Raw genomic sequence first — 18198 nt, 5'->3', positions numbered from 1 at the left:
TGTCATCGCCCATCCTTTTGCACCACCTTTGCCACTTGTCACCGGACAACGCGCCCATGCAAATTAAAAAATTTAAGGTTGTCTTTGAGTTATGGAGTTATGGTTCTTGGAGTTATGGAGTTACCTATTTTTACTTATTATAGAAGGCAGAAGATGCCCCATCCCATGAGGGCCACCTCCTCTATATGACTGTCCTCGAGGAAAAGAGTAGCCTTCACACCCAAGCTCCACTACCATCTCCAGCCTTTCTTCTTCAATGGCAGCCCCTTCTCCCCAGAGTGTTCTCACAATTAGTTATTTTGGTATGGCAGCTCCTTGCCCGGAACCACGCTGGAGGCCCAAATGGACCCCCCCTCTCCTACAGCCTACCGCGTTACATTGACAGAGCATCAGGTGTCCCTGGTGAAGGAGGCTGCCACTGACTTCACCAATACCTCATAGGGTATTCTCCTTCACAAGCTGACATGTGGCCTTAGCAACCCTAGGCTACAATTGAATATTCTAGACCTTAATTGTGTATTAATTGCATGCATGGGTAGATGTCATGGGACAAACATTTAAAGGACGATTGAAAATCTATTTAATTAAATTACTAAAGCTATTTCCCACTATTTAGGATAGGAATATTTGATTAAATGAATATACAAGTATATTCATTTAACATGTAAGTCTAACTTCATTCTTTAACTGTGTTTTACAGCTTTTGATCAATTGTAGGATTAGAATCAGCCATATGAAGCATCAGTTGCTTTTCATGTCTCATTCTCACATGCTTGTTGTTGTGAACTTGGCCATTCCCTCGTTTTTGAAGCTGTTGCGTCCTAAAACAGCAAACTTGCTTTGAATTCTAGCCAGTTTATTAGCTTGGACAACTCTACACAGAATTGCAATTGAAATTCACAACCACCTAGAAGCAAACCTACAAGACGTTGCATGCAAGCTGAAATGCTACTCTAGTGCAAATTGTGATGTGATCTAGGAGCTTCTTTGTAGGTCTTGCGATTTGGCAAGTTCTTCCGTTTAGTTAAGGTTTTTCGATTCAAAGGGACAGATTTCTATTCCTAAGTTTTATGTCAGAACACTTTCTGGACACTGTTAAATTCATAATCTTGGGATTTGACACCATTTGGCATCTTTTTGAGTGATGAATTCATTCCTTGTTATGGATTGAGCACCTAAACAATTTCTAGGAAGATTTCTTAGTTGTTTACACTAGATTTTGATGGTGGGTTTAAGCTCCTAACTCTTCTAACATGGGATGGGATTGTGCTAGTGTCTTCATGGTAGGAGGATGAAGAAAGAATGACGATTTGATTTCAGCCTATACCTAGATGAATCCAGGACTCATCCTCTAAAAACACAACAAAGTGCACTTTCAATCTCATGATAGTCACTCATAATATTGAAAACCATAAACTCCATCACGCATAGTAGGGACTAGCTACTATGACATCCCCACTAACGTCATCAGCGCCCAACAGTGGGTGTAGACCATAGTATAAAATATGTTCTCACACATACAAATCCACACACCCACACATACTTGAGCATCCATTTATACAAAGTCTTCATACTTGTTTCTGTCGGCACTCCGGAGGTAAAGGGCAGACTCAACCATGACAAAGGCTAGACTAGAGGAGGTAAAGGGCAGACTCAACCATGACAAAGGCTAGACTAGAGGAGAAGGCTAATCAAAAAGTAGTCCAAAATCTCTTCATTCAAGCTACAACTTCTTGTGAATTCTAAACAATTTCACTTTAGTCTCTCCCAAACGAGCATCTAAATCTAGCTGATAGGGCAACGCACCTTTTAAGATAGAAAGAATTAATGATTTCCACCTACTATTTTGGCTAAGTTTTTGGCATCTAACAAGGGTTCCATGGATATATCCACGTTTGGCTACTTGGGCTACCTCTTTTGTTGTCATTCTACAACTGGAACAATTGTAACTCACTCCATATTCATGATAGGTGTGCCTAGGACTCTAAACGTTCTCATTGTATTAATGATTGCTTGAGCTCTAGTAGGGGCTTATCCTCGTTGGCACCACACACGACCCTGTTTTAGTGAAAGTGGGACACTCTGATGTGAGCTGATCCTTGAAGACTTTCTGAGTGCCCACTATGGAAGCAGGTCCCCTATCTAGAGCACTTCATGTATCCGGAGTATCCCAATGGGTATCCGAAGTCATACAACAAAAACATCGTTCCACATAATGGACTTTTTGCCCTCTCACCCGTATGAGGGCTACTTTGAGCTATCGCTAGTAGGCTCTGATGATTGTTACCAAGAGGAGGGATGAAGGGAAAAAAAATGTGAATATCCATCTCATGCTCAGCAACCAATTCGAGGCTCTGTAAGAAGTGCACCTCTAGATCTGTTGCATAAAGAAATGATTCCAAGGCTCATTGACAAAAAGTCCTCTAACAGTTTGCCTAAGGCTCTACACTTGATGTAAAAATCGATATTGAGGCCACCCTCCTATAAGGGTAAAACGATAGTGCTTCAACACACTCTAGCCCTCACATTATATGTGTCATCAAGTCCAAACTAGAGAAATTTTCATACCAACTTTTTTAGTTGATTAGTCTAAGAACATGAAATGCACCAGTAGAAGTAATTTACCAAGAAGAGGCTCACAAAACCTTGTTTACCACAAGGGCTCTAGAGACTAGGCCCAAGGTGGTGGAACTCCAATGATGTAGCTTCCTTCTAACATTCTCCTGGACTAGAGAAAACTGATGGGAGGGGGAGATGAATTTTACTCCTCCCTAACGACCCGAGTTTTTTTGGTAGTGCCTCTCTCTATTCATCTGTAGTCAAGGTCACCTTTCCATCTTGGCATGTCTACATCACTGACCTAAAATCCAAATGGCTTGTTCAATTGATGAGTGCTCCTTCTACTAGACAAAAGTCCTCCAACGCTACTTGAAGCAACAAAAGTTATTTAGGGAGGCCCCAAGCAACACAGCTATGACATCCACAAGTGTGTTGTCAAGAAGTTCTTCATCATTTCAAATGAAAAGACAAAATCCAACGAAATGACGAAGACAAAATCCAATAATCTATGTTTGCGAACAGAAGAAACAATTCATCACCTCAAATTATCACAAAGCAATATAGAAGGGTCGCAAGCAAGAAGCGATCTGAAAACGGTCCCCCCTTCCACTCAATGTGAGGACTCTACTCGAGCCTTCGGGAAGTCAAACAAGAAGGGAAATTCATGACAATTAGCCTGGAAACAAAAAGGTGAAGGAGAAGGAGAAGGCCAAGAGAAATCCCTCCAAAGAGAAAAGACAGTGCAGCTTGAAAGGTTTCACGAGAATTGAGCTTATGTTGCAAGAAGGGAGGGAAAATTATGATATGGATTCTGATGAAGATGAAGAGCACTTCAAGAGCAATGGGAAAAGAGAGGTACCATTGTACCTAAGAAGCTAAAGTTTCATGGGAGGAATTATACATTGATCCCATCCAAGGGTTAGGATACTTCAAGGGAGCTTGATGATCAGCTTGTGTTCACAACACATGGACCAAATCCAATTGGAAGAGAAACATGTTCATATGACAAATTATAATGGGGATCATAAGCTAGAAACTCTACTTGGATGGTTACAAATCCTACATGTGCTTCGCACAAGAGGAGTCATATGTATGGCGAGACTATATTTTGCCACTCTTACTTGAAGGTTCAGCAGCCTTATGGCATAAAGCACTTGCATCGCAAACTATGGCTTCAAGAACTTCGGATAGATTTAAAACTCAGCTTAAAGAGCACTTCTTATCTCCCTATTTTGAAAGAGAGATGTTCATGAAATGGGATAATTTCAGACAAAGAATAGAAGAGTCGGTGAGACATTACACATACAGGTTCAGGACTACATTGCTGAAAGTGCAAACATTCCACTCTGTAACTCAGCAAGAACAGTCCCAAAAATATCAAAGTGGACTATCAAGGATCATACACCGGGAGATTGATGATATAAATTTGCAGAAAACAATTACTTTGGCAAATAGAATAGGAATCTCCGAGAAGGTAGCTATGAAAAGAAAAAAATAGAGCTCCATCTCAAAAGGAGAGGGACAGGTTTCGGTGAGACTGAGGGACAGGTTTCGGCTGAATAAACCGAGATTCTTTCCAGGTAGTAAACCAAGTCCCCAACTTCACACGAGGCGAGAAAATAGAACAACAAAGTAATTCAGCCCCTCTATACAAGTGGATTGATAGGGAGATGGTGCAAAATATAGGAAAGAAGGTTTGTGCATCAGACTTTATGGGGCTCATAAATCTTTGAATTGTCCATTCCATAAAATTGAAGGAATATCCCCAACAAAACAAGAGGCTGAAAAGGGAAGGCACAGGTGAAGGAGATGCATGAGGGTGTGAAGGAGAATGATCCATCCCACACTCTTCTAAAGCCTTGGGGGAGGTGTTGGTCACGAACCAGCCCTATTACCTGATAGGGATCTTGCAAGGAGTGCAACTACAACTTTTAGATTATTCACTTGTTCTCAGTAAGAACAAGCTGAGAGTTCCTTTGTAGCGGTACTTTGGCTTTTTTTGTAGGTCCATTGGCTGATGTGGATGTAATCTTGGGAGAATCGTGGCATTATCAGACTCAGCTAGCCTATGATTGTCAAGAGAAGACGGTGTCACTTTTGAAATCCGGGACGTGGCATTACTATTACAGCCGGAGTCACAAGGAGTCTTATTCCTATGGTGAGCCATGTCCACGTACTGAGAGTTTTAAGAATGCTACTTATTCTTACTTGATTTACCAAATCGAATTAGATAAGGAAAGGAATGAGGATAGCTTCACTACAAAGAGGAGACAACATCTATAACAGCATCATGATTGCTTTCCAAGGGATTTGCCTAACATTTTGTTGAAGAAGTGAAAGGAAAGCATGAAGCTGAACACAAAACAAGAGAATGCTCATAGAATGAAGAAGGGTGAGGTCCATATGTAGGCACCTCTACAAGAGCCACCAAGATCCACAATCATCTCCTCAATGAGATCCTAGAATCTCTCAATCATCCTATGTGGCATCTACCACCACCTAACAGTGTTTATGGGCACCTAACTGTGCCTCTAGCACACACACATAGAACCCAAGGTGTGCCTGGGGCATACACCTTGAGATATCCCATCAAACCCCCCCTCAAGGGCATGCCTCAGGCTATGTGAAGGATACATCTAGTCACATTGTGTCTCAAGCCATCTCATGGTGGTCAAGGATAAATCTATGGCTAGGATCTCATGCTAGCAAGGGTTCCCAAGGGTGTGAAGTCAAACAAAGGGATACATAAGACTCCCCAATGGTTATCTCCCCTGCATGTACATGCACACAATGTCTGCAGGAGGTACCATGGAGCAAAAACACATACACATGGCTTACATCATATGGTGACCAGAGGTGTTTACAAAGAACACAATAGTTTATTCCATTCATTTTGGAGGACTATCCAGGCAGAGTACCTTGACTAAACATAAAAGAGAGATCTGGAGCATATGTGGAGCTGGTTCAAAAAGCATAATCATCATAGGAGGCCTCATCTTGTGGAGACACATCAACTGAAAGCAAATTGGCAGTTTTTGGTTTCATAGTTGCTTCCTTTTTTGCCTTACAAAACTTTTCATGGTGATTGTTTTTGCCACAATATTTGCAAGGATTGATCTTGAAGCAATCTTTTGAGAGGTGATTAGTCTTCCCACAATGTTTGCAAGGTTAAAACTTGTCCATTTGAGTTTTTATGGCATAGGCTGTGTCATTGCCTCTCCGAAGTTCCTTATGCCTTTCTTATTCTTGAAGAGCAGTAATAAGACCTTCAAGAGTAGGATTAGGAAGATTTTTCAATGTGGTAACAACATGATCATAATCTTCAGGCATACTTTTAAGCAATACTGCCATTGCATCATCTGTAGTGATTGGAGAGTTGATAGAAGCAAGTTGAGTCATGAGACTCCACATGTGATTGACATGGGTAGCCAAGGGAGTGCCACTAGCCATCTTCAATTCAAAGAAAGCAATCTTAAGTGACAATTTTGAGATGTGAGAGCTAGCACCAAAAAGAATATCAAGCTTTTACCAAGCTTCAGAAGGAGACTCCAAATCAGAAATATGATGAATATAGTCATCTCCTAAGCCAAGAGCAATAATGCCATAGGCTTTCTCCTCTCTAGCAGGATCTCGTGCCAGGCATGTAGGAGCTGAGGATTCTCCAGAATTAGAGGCTGTTAAAGAAGAAGTTGAAGCAGGTTTGACAAGCCCCTAGAGGTTTTCCCTCATCAATGCAAACTTAACTTTCATCTACCATGTGTGAAAGCCTTTACCATTGAGCTTATCAATATACTACACGTTCAGTGGTGGCTAAGTCTGCAACTGCCTAATCAAATCAAGAAAATTATCATGAATGTCTCACCCAAACTAAACTCTCACCAAGACACCAACAATTTAGGAAAACTATACTGTTTCTTAATCCTCAACTCTTACACATCTGTATAAATTAGAAGCTTAACTTGCTATGTTATAGACTTAGTCCTTGGACAACACTGTTACAAATCAGAGCCTTAGATTTCCCCATTTGTAAAGCATGTTCAATTATGGTTTCTCCATTCATGAAGCATGTCCAGTTATGGTACAGCAGATTGACACTCCAATGATTCACGAACAAAACAAATATGGGAGAAAATTCAATGTAAGGACTTGTATATTCTCACAATAACATTTATAAAAGCTAAAAGGCCCAAAAGAAACTGACCTACCGTTAAAAGGCTCCTATGACCCTCATGTAGACAGTCAAAAGTGCCCCCAAGAACAACAGCTCTATAAGAATTTGCTGGAGAGCAATGTTCTACACAATATGGGAGACATGCTAGACCATCCCTACCGTCACAGACGGCACTCATTGCCACTTTCTAAGCATCACTTTTGATACCTGCAGAATTGGCAAACTGCAATACAAAATCCATGTTCTAAGCATTCTAAAAACAAAATATGAAGACTCGTGAAGCAATAAAGAAAAGAATACAAGCTATCTTACACATCACTTGCCATACCAAAACTTACAACATAATTTACAACAAATGATCAACCAGCCCTTTCTTCGACTTCAGAGTTAATCATCTCTACATTGATAAAGCAATGAAAATTTGACGAAGCAATGAAATACGCAAACTAGGAATCTGACAAATCAACTGCCATTTGATATACCAAAGTATGCAACGAGTAAAACTACTATATACTTCATTTCATTGCAGCATAGCATTGCCTTTTCAGGATCTCTTAAAGATATGAGAAAAAAAATTACAAACCTGACAAGCACTATGAGGTGCATGCTATGTCTATAATTAGTTACAAATGTAGAGCAAACGCTTTCTTGGACTTCATAAACTATAGGAATGAACAATGTAACTTACAAATCTAATGAGCCATCTCCATTACACATAACAGAATATAACAAATGAAACGAACTGTTCTATATACCTCAAAATGAGCCATCTCCATTACACATAACAGAATATAACAAATGAAATGAACTGTTCTATATAATTCAAAATTCATAAGACATCAACATAAAAGTACAGAAACTTGCTTTTAGAAGGATTGAAGGCCAATATTATGTCTAAAACTCAAATAGCCACGCTCCAATTAGCATCTTGGTGCCTAGACTATTGCTGAACCATATATGAGAAGACATCCAAGGCTATCCAAGGAATAAATTTATCTGACAAATCATGGCAGGTATCTCAACTACGCCGATAGGGTTTCCAAAATAAAAGGCAAGCCGTTATTCCATAGCCAGATTTTCCAACCCAACTGGTCGAACCGTGTTTGAACGCACAGACGAAAGAACTGACCGACCATTGACAAACAAACAATCAATCCGAATTGAACACTTATCGGGAGCTTTCTTCTAATGTCCTGACTGTAATTCCTCAATTCTTACTATACTGCTCGATTTTCACACACCACTCCATAGCTAGAACTTCCAACAATCTCTTACGATCCTTTGATGGAGTGGCAGTACCTTAAACCAACTACGTATTACTGACCAACCCATAGCAATTACACCCACGAACGACACAATGGGTTAATTTATTTTATGCATGATTATCTCAACACAGCCATTAGGAAAAAGGGCCTCTTGTAAAGAAACACCTGATTTAAGGATTAGAAAACGGAAGGCCTGGGAATTTAGAAGAGGAGGGTTTTGAAACTCTTATGATGGGCGAGATTTCCATCCACTTTACCTCTATTCATTTTGGTAAATATGGCCATTGGATCATCCAAGGACATGAAATGTTGAGGCTTTACAATAATTCAAGTTGATCGTGGCACTCTCCCCTTGTATCTATGTACCATATGTAGGATCTTTGGAGTGATCCAACAGTCCAAATCTGAGGTACACTTGCTTGTGGCACCCACCTCCACATTGAGTAAATACTTTTGGTGCTATGTTCGTTGGATCTAGGATAGAGTAATAGGCATAGCATGTGAGCCCTTGGATAGAGAAGTTAGATCTAGCAATAACGAATAGGCACATCACACAATACGCAGAGATCTAGCATGTCGCACGAAGGATTGGACCAAAAATTAGAAGCCATGTGGAGTAGTAGTTGCCTGCATCATTAAATGGTTTACTTCATGGCATGTAAGCTCCTAGATAAAGAGTTTGGTCTAAGAGTGAGGGTAAGTGCCTCACCTATGCCCGTGGATGGGAGTATGATCAAAAAATGGAAAAGGTGCTTCATGTGCACCATTAGATTCACTAGGATGGATGATCCAATGGATCACAAGCCCTATCATTATGCACCAGTAGATCAAATGCTAATGCATCTATACCATCCAAATTTATGTGACATGTCCCACATATCTTAAATAATTGTTAAACCCCTCCCATTAATTGCATCTTTCCATGATCTTGTAGCTTGAGGATTAGGAGATTGACCATTTCCCCCTTATGAGGCCTTGCCGCACTTAACCCCCAGGATTGTGGATAGGAATTGTGCTGCTTCCTTGAGGCGATGGTTAAGGATTGTACGAAGCAATATGCCATCCCTATGGAACAGTGTGCCCTTGGTGAGGAGAGACTGTACTTCGAGAAACTTTGCATCGGTAGGCTGTGTAGGGTATTTGGCACCGTGTGTTGGTAGTGAGAAAGCCCTTTGAATGACTGTACTGTTGAGGATAATGTTTAGTGGGCTTTGATGTATAGTGATTGTACCGTACTTGCCAACCTTTGCATTGCTGAAGTGGTAAGAATGGAGAAAGTCCCTAAAGTATGTGGTCATTGTAGGACTGTTCTCCGAGGATTTTAGGCTCTCATGCAAACTGCCTAGACCCCTTTGCTCTAAGTAAGATGTTGCTTCCTGGGAAAGAGCATAAGTCGATGTGGGTGGCCAAACAAGTTCCAGTGACTAGGCCCCGTCAATGGCTATGTAGGCCGGTGGTGACTGGGGTGGCATTTGTTCTTCTTGGTCATGCACTGAATCCTCTTTGGAGCTATCGCTCTGGACCACAAATGCCTGTGGTCGCCATGGTTGAGAGGATGTAGATCGCTGCAAACTCTGGAGGGGGTCTCGTGGTTGAGGCGGTGGGCTCTTTCTGCGCATCCTCTTTAGTGGCGGCATCTTTTTTGAAATTGCGTCCATGTGCATGTGGTGTACCATTGATCATTAGATTGGTTGGCATGCAAGTATGACCTTTCTGTGTGTGTGTGAGAGATCTTATTTTTATACATGTTTTAGGGTGTGGAATGAAAGTGTGTGGCACCATTATTCATGCAATCATCTATGTGTCTAAGCGAAAGTGTGTGAGTGCACGTGACCTAGTAGCTAGGTAGGGACTAACTATATGCTTTTTTTTTGTTGCTGGGATTTTCATAGGGCAACTAGAACTCAGGCATCACTTCTAAGCCCTAGGTTAAAATTGAGTGATGCTACCTATATGTGTGAAGACGTACATATGCAAGTGAGTGCTCGCGATATAATCTAATCCTAACTAAGGAAGACTTGGTTTCCCAAATCTTCGTTTTTATCGAGGATGGCTTGTGCGTTGATGTAACACTTCAGTCGGCTCCCATTTGAATTGGACTCCATCCAATGTTTCTAGCAGCTCCGATGGGATTCATCTTTCTTACTCGGGAGGGTCCTTGACCTAGATACTTCATTTTCCCCTTGTGTACTTTGGCATTGTACAGTGACAGGACCAAGTCACCTTCCTTGATGTCTTTCACTTTAAGATTTTTGTCAAACCATGCCTTTCTTCTGCGTTTTTCTATTGTCATGGCATGGTAGGTAACTAGTCTTGTCTCTGTATGCTTATCCAAGTGATAGAGTCTTTCTTTCGAGGATTCATGGTCTCCCATGCATTCCTGTACTGCTATGCATAGGCTTGGTATTACAAATTCTAGTGGGACCACAGCTTCAAGGCCGTACACCAATTGAAAATGTGTGTTCCCTGTACTGACCTTGAGTGTGGTTTTGTATGCCCATAAGGCTTGCATTCAGTTTCTCTGCCCAATCAGAACGGTGTGGTTCTACTACCTTGGTGAGGATAATGCATATTATTTTGTTGGTGGATTTGTCCTATCCATTCCCTTGGGGGTAGTAGGGTGTGCTTTTTCTATGGATTACCATAAAGCCAGACAAGAGTTCTTGGATTACTTCATTGACAAAATGTGTGCCTCTATCTGACACAATTTCAATGGGGCATCCGAATCGGGTGATCACATTTTCGTATAAGAATCTTGTTGTGCTTTTGGCATCTGCCTTTCTGACTGCTTTAGCTTCCGCCCATTTGGTAAAGTAATCAGTGGCCACAATGATGTAGCATGCCTGTGTTCCTTTTGCTACTAGATGGATGGGACCCACATAGTCAATCCCCCATTTTTCAAATGTTTTTGTGCAACAACTGTTGTTAGGGGATTGAAGTCTTTGTGTTGTGGTTTAGTAGTCCGTTGGCATACATCATAGCCTTTTACATATTCATAGGCATCTGGCCAAAGTGTTGGCCACCAGTAGCCTACGAGGAGAACTTTTCTTGCTGTGGCTTCCCCTTGGAAGTGTCCTCCTGCAATGCCTTCACGGACTTCACTCAGGATTGGCATGGTCTCATGAGGCATTGCACATCTTCTTAATATTTGGGCCTTGCCCATCTTGTACAGTTGTCCTGCAATGAGTTGATAGGGTGCAGCCTTTAGAATCAATTTTCTGGCATCTACTACTTTCATTTCAGAGGGTGATCTTCCTGCCATTAACTACCCAATGATATCTCCACACCACTCTAGAACAACATCTATTTGAAATAGTGTGGCATTTGGTAAGTCGTCTTCTACTCCAATGGCTTCTTCTCCTGACCTGACACGAGACATGTGATCTGCAATGTAGTGTTGGGCACCTTTGCGGACCACTTTTTTAAAGTTAAATTCTTGAAGCAAGAGTAGCCATCTGGTTATTCTTCCTGTTGTACAAGGATGGTTCATAAGATAAAGCAATGCTTGATGGTCGGTGTAGAAGACAAATTCATTTGCTAGTAGATAGTGCCAAAATTTCTTTACACTATACACCATTGCTAGGGCTTCTCTTTCTGTGGTGGTATAGTTGATCTCTACATCATTGAGTTGTCGACTGGTGAAGCAGAATGGGTAGTCTTTCTTATGTTCACCAGGTTGACAAAGCACACTCCCAATTGCATACTTGGATCCATCAATATGAACATGAAAATCAATATCCCAATTGGGAAATATAAGGATGGGTGCTGTGATTAGGCGCCACTTTAGAAGCTCAAAGGCTTGGTTGCACTCTTTGGTCCATAAGAATTCCACTAATAATTTGTAAAGTGGTCTAGCTATCATGGCATACCACAATATAAATCTTCTATAATAGCTGGCATGTCCCATAAGAACCTGTACACCTTTGGAATTTGTAGGAGGAGGCAATTCCATGATGATTTTGATTTTGTCCATGTCAGTTGCAATCCCATGTTGAGAGACAATGTGTCCCAAAACAACTCTGTGGGTAACCATGAACTGGCATTTTGTTGGATTTAGGGAGATGCCATACTCCCTGCATTTGATTAGTACTACTTCAAGACATTTGAAGTGGTCTTTTTTGTTTGAATGGATGCTCAAATCATCCAAGAAAACCTATAAAAACTTATTCAAATATGGCTTGAAAGCTATGAACATGACTCGCTGGAATGTGGCCGAGGCATTACAAAGGCCGAATGGCATGACTCTATATGCAAGAATACCCCATTCTGTAGCAAATGCTATTTTTGATTGGTCTTTAGGAGAAATTTGCACTTGGTGATAGCCACTGAAGCCATCCAAGAAGCTATATATTTCTGAACCTACCACCTTTTCCAACACTGTTTCTGTTAAGGGTAGGGGATAGTGATCCCTAATTATGGCGGCATTCACATTTTTTAAGTTTACGCATATTCTGAGCTTCTTGTTGCGTTTAGGCACAATGACGATGGGTGAAACCCAATCACTGTGCTCTATCTCGTAGATGAATCCGGCATCTAGGAGTTTTTCCAGCTCATCATAAACCATGGTGCCATACTTAGGATTTGTGCGATAATGTTCACATACCTTAGGGTGAGCACCTTCCTGTTGGAATACTGAAAGGAAAGAGTAGAGTGGACACAAACTCAGAATACTTGCTTACTGACATCACTGATGACTTCAGAGCTCCACAATCATCTCCTCAATCTGCTCCTAGATTCTCTCAATCATCCTATGTGGCTCTTCCACCACCTAACTGTGCTTGTGGGCACCTAACTGTGCCTCTAGCACTCACACATAGAAACATAAGGTGTGCCTGAGGCATACACCTTGAGATATCCCAACAAACCCCCCCTCAAGGAAATGCCTCAGGCTATGTCAAGGATACATCTAGTCTCATAGTTTCTCATGCCATCTCATGGTGGTCAAGGATAAATCTATGGCTAGGTTCTCATGCTAGCAAGGGTTCCCTTGGGTATAAGGTAAACAAAAGGGATACAAAAAGACCTTCCAATGGTTATCTCCCCTGCATGTACATGCACACAATGTCTGCAGGAGGTACCATGGAGCAAAACATACACATGGCCTACATCATAAGGTGACCAGAGGTGTTTACAAAACACACAAAACACAATAGTTTATTTTCATTCATTTTGGAGGACTATCCAGGCTGAGTACCTTGACATAAAAAGAGAGATCTGGAGCATACATAGAGATGTGTTTAAAATGCATAATCTTCAAAGGATGCCTCATCTTGTGGAGGCTCATTAACTGTAAGTAGATTTGCATTTTCTGTCTTTGCTTTGGCTCTGCAAAACTTCTCATTATGGTTGTTCTTGCCACAGTGCTTGCATGGATTAATTTTGAAGCAGTCCTTTGAAAGGTGATTTGTCTTTCCACAGTGATTGCAAGGGGTATACTTGCCCTTCTAGACTTTTACAGCATAAGCAGTGTCATTGCCTTTCCTGAGCTCCATATGCCTTTCTTCTTCTTGGAGAGCAGAGATAATACCTTCAAGATTAGGATTAGGAAGATTTTTCAAAGTGCTAACAATGTGATCATAATCTTCAGGCATACTCTTAAGTAACACTGCCATAGCATCATCTGGAGTAATAGGAGAATTGATAGAAGCTAATTGAGTCATAAGACTCCGCATATAGTTGACATGAGCTGCTAAAGTAGTACCACTAGCCATCTTCAATTCAAAGAAAGAGATTTTAAGTGATAGTTTAGAGATGTGAGAGCTAGCACCAAAAATCATGTCAAGCTTCTGCCAAGCTTCCGAAGGAGACTCCAAGTCAGAGATATGGTGAATATAATCATCTCCTAAAGCAAGAGCAATGATACCGTATGCTTTTTCTTCTCTAGCTGGATCCCTTGCCAGTCGTGTCGGAGTTGAGGATTCTCCAGCATTGGAGGCCGTAGAAGAAGCGGTAGGAGTCGGTTTGACAAGTCCCCATAAGTTCTCCCTCATCAATGCAAATTTCACCTTCATCTGCCATGTGTGGAAGCCCTTTCCATTGAACTTCTCGAGATTAAATAGGGTAGCCATGAGAGGGTCTAACCCAGATATTGGGCAGTGTCTATCTCTCTTACAAGGAAAAATAACTGAAGGACTTCCAAAATATGAGCACTTGATGTAGTAAAGACTAGTGACCAATATTCAAACCATGATGCTTCTTCTTACATGCTTTATAGAAGTGGGTGAAATAAATACTTTCCAATCAAAACCAGGTCTAGTAATTCAAAACAAAACTGAAGCAAAACTTGTACTGAAGTTGTTGAAAACTTCAAAAGACCAGAAATGCTAGAGTAGCATTTTATGTAGCATCATTTTCAAAAGCTTGTCAACACTGTCAAAACTAGAGAGCTGAACTTGGAGGGCTTATAGCTCACTCTTCAAAGCAAAAGAAAGGGGGCTTTCTGAGGCAAAAGAAAGCTGGTATACCACAGTAGATCCTCTGGGAAGAAGAGGCGAAAAAATGCGTCAGGTCGCCTTCTCTTCCTTCAACAAAGTCGACTGGTTTTTCTCTGTTTTCTCCTTCAATATGCAGCCATTGCTGCTCAGATTTCAACACAAGGTAGCCCAAGAATGGAGAAGCTTGCCCTGAAAGGAATTAGAGAAAGAAGGAGCAGGCGCAGAGAAAACGCAGCAAGAAGAATCGACAAAAATCGTACAATGGCCACCAGCAGAGGTTGAAATACGTCAATTCCTTGCAGCCCGAAATTCGCCCCAACAAGATGGATCTCCAGCTGGAAGGGTGTGGGAAATGGGTGAGAACCGAAGGCTCAAGCAAATTTTTGGAAGAAGAGGGAGAGATGGTGAAGAAGAAGAAGAAGAAGATGATGATGATGTGGCAGAAATGGGCTCAAGGAGGATCAAATGGCTCTGATACCATGTTGGAATACTGAAAGGAAAGAGTAGAGTGGACACAAACTCAGAATACTTGCTTACTGACATCACTGATGACTTCAGAGCTCCACAATCATCTCCTCAATCTGCTCCTAGATTCTCTCAATCATCCTATGTGGCTCTTCCACCACCTAACTGTGCTTGTGGGTACCTAACTGTGCCTCTAGCACTCACACATAGAAACATAAGGTGTGCCTGAGGCATACACCTTGAGATATCCCAACACTTCCCTTATAGGTATCATGCGTACTGCCACTTCTTGTGAAATTCCTTTCATCTCTTTGTATGACCATGCTAGGCAGTCATAGTATTCCATTAGGAGTGCTTTGATTTTGGTTTCATCTTCTTGTCGAAGCTGTTTCCCAATGAAAACCTGTTTTTCTTCCTCCCCTTCAAGAGCGAAATTTATTGTGCGTGTTTTTTCCGGCCCCTCATAGATTGGAGTTCTCCGATGCTATTGGTTTCTTGAACTTCAAATTCTCTTAGTAACACTAAATCCCAAAGAGTGGGAGCTTCATTCCATTTGAGAGATATTTATACATGTTGGTCTCTCCACTTTTGGGGGGGACCTTTTGGGTCTCTACACAGAGTGGGGAGACCTTTTGGGTCTCTACACAAAGTGGAGGGACCTCCAAAAGTGTAGGCTTTTAGTCTTTCTCTCTCTAGATTTGGTCTTTCTCTCTCTAGATCCTGATTTTGCAAGTATGATTGGATCTTTTTTAGAGAGGATTTTGGCTATCCTCATCTTTTAAGATTCATCATACTATCTTTCAGGATCAAGATATTACAAGCAGAGCTTTTTTGCTACTCTACACACATAATGCTCTCATAGTTGTTGTCCTAGACTGCACTTCTAGCCCTTGTTGCCATAGGGTTAACATCTTGGCATTGCTATTGGTGCATTGCCACTTGTGTAATTCTTGAAGTATTCCGGCACTTCTCGAAAATCGGCCTCTGATGGTGTTGAACTAGCCTGACATGTGCCATGTGTACTGGGTGGCATAGTTTCATTTGCCAATTTGTTAGGCTCTTTTTGACTTTCTTTTTCTAAAGTCTCTTGATCGAGCTTCATCCGCACATATGGTTAATTTTTCCGAAACTTCTTATGTTGGGAATTGTGGGGTAACTTTTCCACTAGTATAAGGTGTTTCCAAGTAAGGGTTCATTTGCTGCGCATACTCCTTCCAGTCCCTCAGGGGACCATTCAAGAGGCGGTAGTTCTGATTTTGAGTGAGCTGGCTTTGCAAAGGTACAATTCGACGGTCCTTGTTTGGACTCGTTTGAATTCATTGAAGTGTTCGGCCTTGGCTTTTCTATGATTTCCTCCTTCAGCTTTCTTGTGGGATCTTCTGCTGTTATTCAACTTTGGAGGTTCAACTCTTAGGAGCTCGACTGTCATTAGGGCATGCAGAATGGCTAAGTCATTATCAAAGATTTGATCTTCAATTTGAGCATTCTCAACCTCTATTTCAAGGTCCCAAGGAAAATCTGAGTCATCACTGGTATGGGTACCTTCTTCAGGTTCATTATCCCATTCGAGGTCAGCCATAAAGAAGGGCATCTCTAGATCGATTGGTTCTTCATGTGTGGGTGGAGAATCTACTTGTAGCACCTTAGCATCTATCTATGAGAAGATGGAGTCTAATGAATGGTAGTTGTCGATGGTTGCCAATGTTTGTATCCAGTTACTTACATTCCTTTGTGAATCACTCGCTATGGCATGCTATTGCAAGGGAGCTAATTTGCTTGAGATTGTTGTTGAAGATGTGTCATCCAATGCTCTAGGCGCAATTGCTTTTATAGCTCCTATTCCCACATTCACCCTGACTACAATGTCGCGATTCTGGATTGTTAGTCTATCAGTTCCCCAGTCATGGAGGACTGATGCTTCCCGTAACCAAGGACGTCCCAGTAAAATTTGATAGGATTTTTTGGGGAGATCCAAGATTGTGAATTGAAGGAAAAAGCAAACTCCTGTGATCTTTGTGGACACGCCATTTACTATTCCCAAGGGTTTATCCCATGAATCATTGGCGAGGCGTATGTTGAAATTAGCCTTTTGCATTGGTGGGAGACCCCATTCTTCATAGAGCTCCTTTGATAGGACATTTACCCCTGCTCCCCCATCCACTATGGCTTGGACTTCATTATATGCCTTGTGGATCAAAGGCACAGTAATGTTGCGTATGCCATCTCTCTCACCCATCTGCACAGGGATATCTTTGATGTCATTTATAGGTGGCGGGGGATTTGTGAGTTGAATCCATCCTTTGAAACTCTCCCAGAGATTGGGACAATTCCGTAGGAGGATTCCAATGGGAATTGACACAGGGAAATTTAGGATGCTAAAGACTGTGGCTCCTTCAAGTTAACGTGGTGGTACATTATGTTGTGAAGTCTGTTGTTGGAATAGAGGCTCGAGTACAGTATCAATACTTTGTGGGGCCAAGTCATGGATTGCATCTTGAGCTTGTTTCTCAGCCTCAAATTGAGCTTGTTCCTTTTGTACCCATTGTTGAAGTGCCTGAAAACGAGCCTTCTCCACCTCTGCACTTGGGTATGGAGCTTCTTTTATTTGAGGCTTGGGAGTTGATGTGGATGAGTTCGACTGTTCATTGCTTGGTAGAGGTGGAGGCACTTGTGCTTTCTTTTTAAGAAGTCGCTTTGGTTGGATTGGAATGTTAGGATCCTTGGTGGCCTCTTTCTGTTGGCGTGTAATTACATTTACAGGTTGTGATATTACACTTGCTGGACCCAAACTTTGATTGGGGCATCAGGCTTAACCTCTCTTTGTTGTGGGACTTTATTTTTCATGGGACAATCCATATAGGCATGTCCTATGCCACAATCTCTACAGAGGGGTTGGAAGGTAGCTGGGCTACCACAATGAGGGCACTCTGTGATCCGGTGATTTTCGCCACAACTGTAGCACTTGATTGGTGCTCAATATGTGTTCGGACGTACTTGATTTGCATAAACTGCTATTAGACCCTCTGTACCTTCGACATAGTACACTGGGTACTCTGTTTCATACTCAAATGACGAGTCTACTTCCTTGGCTTGTAATTGATGTATTGGAACTGCCTGAGGAGTTGGATTTGGTGCTCTTGGATATGGTCATGGATTCGGAATCCTGAGAAGTTGTGGAACTTGTGTCTGAACAGGAACAGGATTTAGCCTCAAAGCTGGGAGCACTTGTGCAAGTGCCGGTTGCCTGTACACTGGCATGGGTGCCGCTTGGCATTATTGAGGTCGAGGTGGGTTGTTGCGCATG

This window comes from Dipteris shenzhenensis, chromosome 8, assembly GCF_047967505.1.
Source record: "Dipteris shenzhenensis isolate YYH24624 ecotype China chromosome 8, Dip_SZ_1.0, whole genome shotgun sequence".
Classification (NCBI taxonomy): Eukaryota; Viridiplantae; Streptophyta; class Polypodiopsida; order Gleicheniales; family Dipteridaceae; genus Dipteris; species Dipteris shenzhenensis.
This window is presented reverse-complemented; position numbering follows the sequence as displayed.